Genomic DNA, 6502 nt, shown 5'->3' with positions numbered 1-6502 from the left:
AAAATTCGCGGCCCTTCTTGACAAAAAAGGTCCAACTTCCCACTGATAATTTTGGCTCGAGCCTCGACCCGATTCAGGCTCGATCTGCAGCCAGATCGACTCGAGTCTCGAGCCAAAATTCTCAGTGGGTTGACAACTCGTTTCAAGGGAACCATAGTTGATGCATCGAAATAATGTTGTCTTGTCATTTTATTGTTTTGCATTAAAATGATAAAAAGTTGATCAACAATGGTTTTTTATCGTGCTTTTAATCGATGTACATAAAAATTTACAAAGGGCTTTAGGACCCTATTTCTTACCTTTAACCAGTGTTGGTATTATCGCGCTCTCGCGAGAAAATTTTCTCTCTCTCGAGTTCTCGCCGCGAGTCTCGAGCTGCCGAGAGAAACTCACCGATAGCCCGTGCTCTCCTCCGCTCGCAAACGGGCTTTCTCGCGAGCCAAAATTGGCCGTTCGCGAGAAATTGAACGTTTTAGAAACGAACAAAAAACAACACAGCGATTGAAGTTACACCTCTATACCATCGCCTGGTTCGTATTCATAAGCCTGATAAACAAATTGCTAGCTTGGGGCGAACGGCTAGCACGAGGCGCTCGCGAGCGCTCGCGGCGAGAGCGAGAACGCGAACGAAAATGCGAGCGCGAGCGAGAAGAGAAAAGTACTACAAGTTCTCTCCCTCGTTCGCGAGCGAGAAATGCTTTCCTTCTTCTCGCTCGAATTCCAACAATGCCTTTAGCCCAAAGCAATCTAGGGGAAATATACCATTTCTCAGCCTATTTTTATTGTCGGCCTAAAAGAACTTTGATCATAAATTACATGAAATAATAATAATAAACTGATAATGCAAAATGGTTCCCTTTGGTATAGAGAATTTGTAAAGATTCAGTTTATAATTTCAAGAAAATTATTCACCAATGACATTCCCCTAAACGATGTCCATGGTTATGACGGTTTTTTCATATTTTGTTCACGTTCCCGAAAGGTCGGAAAATTGATCCTACAAAGTGTTATCGTAGGAGTAATTTAGAATGGTATGGCAGTCTGAAAATTGTCTTTCCAAAAAATTATTTACAGGTTGAAGATTGGACAATATGGTCCATTACTGGGCTGCATTATCTGGGTGCACTGTGCTTAATTTCCAAATTTGAGCTGCCAACTAAATATATTTTTTTGAAAAGGAAAGTGAATTTTTCAGCTGTGGAGCAATCTCTACGAAACAGGCCGATTTCGACCATTTTTATTATTTTGTGTTTTTTGATTTGGCACAAACTTCGTGGGGGCCCCCACAACCAAAGAAGCTATTTTGTGTCATTGGTTCACGCATACAAGTCTCCATACAATATTGGCTGCTGTCCATACAAAAATGGTACGTAAATATTCAAACAGCTCTAACTTTTGAGTGAATTTTCTGATCAATTTGTTGTCTTCGGCAAAGTTGTAGGTATTATTGAGGACTATTGAGAAAAAAAGGTACACGGAAAAAAAATTGCAGATTTTTTAATCAACTTTTTTTTTCACAAAAACTCAATTTCCCAAAATACGTATTTTTTGATTTTCGAGATTTTATGATATGTTTTAGGGGACAAAAAACCGCAACTTTTGAGCCATAGAGAAACATGGTCAAAAAAATCTGCCGCCGAGTTATGAATTTTTGAAAAAAAATTCATTTTTGGGAAAAAAATAAATTTCATGCAAAAGCAAATGTTCGAGCCTGAACCTTTCAGCTCGAAGAAAATTTTGCATTGTTTTGACAGCACTGCGGTTGCTTCGATCTCAGTCGCAGCGAATTTGGCAACCCAGCCTACGCCATTGCCAACAACGAAGAAAACGCGCGCAACGACGTGCGCGTGGCTAGCAACAGCACATCGGCGATGACGCCCGAAGAGGAGGAAAGAGCGCACGAAACGAGGTGCGCGGCAACAGCGCGCCGTGGAACACGACGGTGCGAGAGAAAGAGAACGAACGACGCACGACGACGGTCGTGTGAGCATTTTGGCGCGCAACGAAGGAGGAGAGAACGAGAAATGTGCGCGAAACCAGCAAGTCTATCGCAAGCAGCCGAACCGGTCGGACGTCAAGTCGAGCGCGTCGCGATCGTCGGAGGAGACGCTAGTTGTTATCACCTAGTTTAACTTAGTCGTAAATAGAAAGTAGTGAGAGAAATCTAGTGTTTTTGCTTGTTTGCGAAATTTCCGACCCTCCCGAACTGGTTCCCCAAGTCCGCCGGAAGTTTGAAGTAAAAATACAGTCCGCTCCGAACAGCAAATTTGATGTAATTTTTTAATGAAAAATTAAATTTCCAATCGAAGTTTGATTTTAGCGAAATATTTGCAGTTTTTCGATTTTTAAAAATAGTGACCATGAGTGACCATTTCTAACAATATTTTATTTGAAAAGTTCAGTAAATTTGCTATAAAATTGTCAAAGAGACATTGAGGACCTCGGGTTGCTGAGATACGGCCGCTTTAAGAAAAAGAAACAGGAAAATTGAAGTTTTTTAAGTCGCACCCAAACAACCCACCATTTTCTAATGTCGATATCTCAGCAACTAAAGGTCCGATTTTCAATGTTAAAACATGAAACATTTGTGAATTTTTGCGATTTTTTCGAAAAAAATATTTTCAAAATTTTTAAATCAAAACTAGCATTTTAAAAGGGACAAGCATTCAATATTACGCCCCGCTCAAAAGTTGCGGGTTTTTGTCCCCTAAAACATATTAAAAAATCTCGAAAATCAAAAAAATTGTATTTTGGAAAATTGAGTTTTTGTGAAAAAAAAGTTGATTAAAAAATCTGCAATTTTTTTTCCGTGTACCTATTTTTTTTCTTGATAGTCCTCAACAATACCTACAACTTTGCCAAAGACACCAAATTGATCAGAAAATTCACTCAAAAATTACAGCTGTTTGAATATTCACGTACTATTTTTATATTTAACAGCAGCCAAAATTGTATGGAGACTTGTATGGGTGAACCAATTGCACAAAATAGCTTATTTGGTCATTTGGAAGGCCCCCACAAAGTTTGAGCCAAATCAAACAATACAAAAAATAAAAATGGTCGAAATCGGCCGATATGGTAGAGAGTTGCTCAAGATCATTGCAGATTTGTTAACCAAATTGAAAAAAAATCTCAATTGCTTCAAAATGATAAAATACTTTCCAATGCATTTTATTAGATTGTTTTAAATTGTGCAATTTTGAAAATGAATTTTGAATTAACAAAAAATAGTTTTTTCGACCATTTTCTGAAATCATAATGCTGTCCATTTCTCCACACTCCAAACAAAGAAGAGGGAAAGCTACCGTGTTCACCGTGTGCACGTTCCGTGGCGGTTGCCTACTTGCCGGGGCACTTCATTTTTTGTCTCTTCCGAGCAGCATGAAGAGGTCAAACCATCCGTTCCGCCGAAGCTTTTTCACCGTTGCGCTGTGGTAGGGTTGAGTAATGATAATAAATATGTTATGTACCTAATTATTGTTAGTACTACCATCTATTCGCTTCAGCGAAACCCTCGGTCGATGTTTTGTCCTCGTGAGCGTCGCGCGGGGTACAAAGTACGACCGAAGGGGCTAAATGGGTTTACGTGAGCTTTGAGCAAGTGAGTGTGTGTGTGTTTTGGGGAAGCTTTTACCCAGATTAAGTCGCCTTAACTTGGTTATGATGCTGTCGCATCATTTCAGCCGCCGAGCTTTTCATTAATCCAATCAGTGGTTGGCTAATGGCTCTTGGGGGAAAGTGGTTGGAAAAATCACTGGTTGCGGAGTGCGTACTTGTCTTTAGCGTTCACCTAATTTAATGATTTGTGGGAAATTATGTGCAAAACCTTACAAATCTAATTCAAAAACTGTCACATAGCTCGTGGTGTTTTGAAAGGGAAATGACGTCCTGCCTTAAAGTAAAACCTATACCTTTCTTTAGTAAGAAAGGCAAAAAGTTGTGTTAATTTTTCAAATACATTAAGTTAATTTCAATTTGATTTTGTCGCAAGAATTGAATTCAAACAGAGCAAAACTGTGTCAATTGCTGCACTTTGTAATCAGTTTCAAAAAGTCAGAACAGAAAAAAAAAACCGAGCAGAAAATAAAAGTCATGTTTTGTTTTTCATCGCTTTCCTTTCCGCTCCGTTCAACCTTCCTTTTTTTCACTGACTTTATGTCCGGCCAAAATTACGTCCAGAAAGAGGGCAATCTTCGGAACGATGGCCAGGAACTTTGCATACAAGACACGAAAAGGAGATGAGCTTGCACCACATTGCTGCTACTGCTACTCGCTTTATGTCCTGTTTTTTTGTTGTTTCTTCGATACTTGCATTTTATGCAAAATTTTGAAACTTTGAACTTGTTTTTTTTATGAAATTAATTTGAAAATCGATAATTTCAAATTATTTTCACAACAAATTAAGTTATTAAATTTATCAAACTTGACAAAATGCCAAAAAATATAATTTCGTCCAAATCTAGCACCCCCTACCCTAGGCAACTGCTTCGATCCCTGTCAGCGTCGACCCCGGCCAGCAGTCGACGTCGTTCTTCTCGTTCTGATCAAGGCAGGCGACGACGCCTTTTGGTGTATTTGGAGGCAAAAAAAGAGGGAAAAGGGGAAAAGGGATCGTGGTTGGAAAATTGGAAATTTTTCTCCAGGGCACGGACAATGATTCGGAATTTTTTCCTCTGCATAGAACATTTGCAAGATTGGATTAATTTTTTTTAGAAAGTTAAGCTGAACAATTGTAGTTGATTTATGTAGATTGTAAAACTATAAAACAAGCATGAGATTGCAATGACTGTGATAAAAATTAAACGAGTTGTAATACTTTTTCACAGGCTGAAAAAAAATATTTTTGAACATTAATTCAATTTTTAATCAGTTTGACAAATACAGTTATGCCTCGGTTTAGCACATTACAAAATTAAAGTGTTTTAGAATCTGGATGATGTTAATTATCCATTGCAAATATAATTACATGATAAATTATCATAAAAATGCATTTTTTTTTCTCGAAAAAATACTAAAAATTATAGATTTTGATATGGGGTATCATACATTTCAAAAGTGATAACACACATTTTTGAAAATACTATTTTTTTACAAAACTACGTATTTTTCGAAAAATACTCAAAATTTCTGTTTTTTTACCATATGGGATTCAAATGATCGGAATTTTTCCATATATTTCGATAATAATTATATTTTTTGTGAAATACTCAAAATTTTCGCAGAACTACGTTTTTTCGAAAAAAAAAAACACTAAACATATATTTTTTAACACTGTGGGTACCAAATGATCAGGATATTTTCATACATGTCAATAGTAATAATATAATAATATAATTTGTGAAAAACTCAAAATTTTCTCAAAACTACGTCTTTTTGAAAAAAAAAACACTTAGATTCTGTGTTTTTTTTTCAAAATGGGTATACAATGATTGGGAGTTTTTCATAAATACCGTCATCTGGGGGGTGAGATTGGGTCATACATATTTCAGCATTTTTGTATGACCCAATTTCACCAGTTTTTTTGAGTTACAGATAATTTTATTTTGAACCGTTATTTTTTTCAATTTATTTTTTTTGCCTTTTTTAAAAGGGAGATAACAATTTTTAAAAATATTTGCAGCAAGCAAAATTTTGCAGAACATTATAGTTATTTAAAACATTTTGGCTAAACAAGACTTAAATTTTGTATTGATATGGAATTCAATAAAATAGATCAAATAGAAGAAAATCGAAAAAAATCTTAAGTTTATAAGTCGATTATTTTGAAAAAGTAACAACTATTCAATTAATAAGAATACACTAGCCCTACATTTATTGATGTCAACAATCTAACGTGACAAAAAAAAGCAAAGAAATTATGTAAAGATTTGCTCGCGTTCAAAATTGGATAAGTAAATTTATATGTAGTTTATTGAAAAATAATATAAAATGAAGCATAAACAGTAGTTTATGTAATTTTTACATTGACTTTTCAAGGTTATTTTTAAATTTTTCATGTTCCGTGAAATTTCCGTGAAATGTTGTGTTTTAAAACTAGGGTCCCCGTGAAATTTCCAATTTTTGAGCGTGAAAAATCACTAAGCCTAGTTATAACTTTCGAAATGTATTTTAAAAATCCCGATCATTTGATAATATTGTGAAAAACTGAAACGTTGAGTATTTTTCAGAATATACGTAGCTTTGTGAAAATTTTGAGAATTTTCACAAATATGTGTTATCACTTTCGAAATGTATTTAAAAAATCCCGATCATATGATACCCGTATAGCAGAAACAATAATTTTTAGTATTTTTTCGAGAAACATTGCATTTTCAAAATACAGGAAAAATACGTATTTTTGTGACAATTTTCATGTAATGTAGTCTAACGATAACAATATAAAATATAAAATAAGAAATTATAAAACTTTAATTAAAAAGTTTTAATAAAAGCAACAGCAAAAAAATACAAATCTTACAAATTCTGAAACATCTATCTATATATATAAAAAATTTCGATGGTT

This window comes from Culex pipiens, chromosome 3, assembly GCF_016801865.2.
Source record: "Culex pipiens pallens isolate TS chromosome 3, TS_CPP_V2, whole genome shotgun sequence".
NCBI classification, from domain to species: domain Eukaryota; kingdom Metazoa; phylum Arthropoda; class Insecta; order Diptera; family Culicidae; genus Culex; species Culex pipiens.
This window is presented reverse-complemented; position numbering follows the sequence as displayed.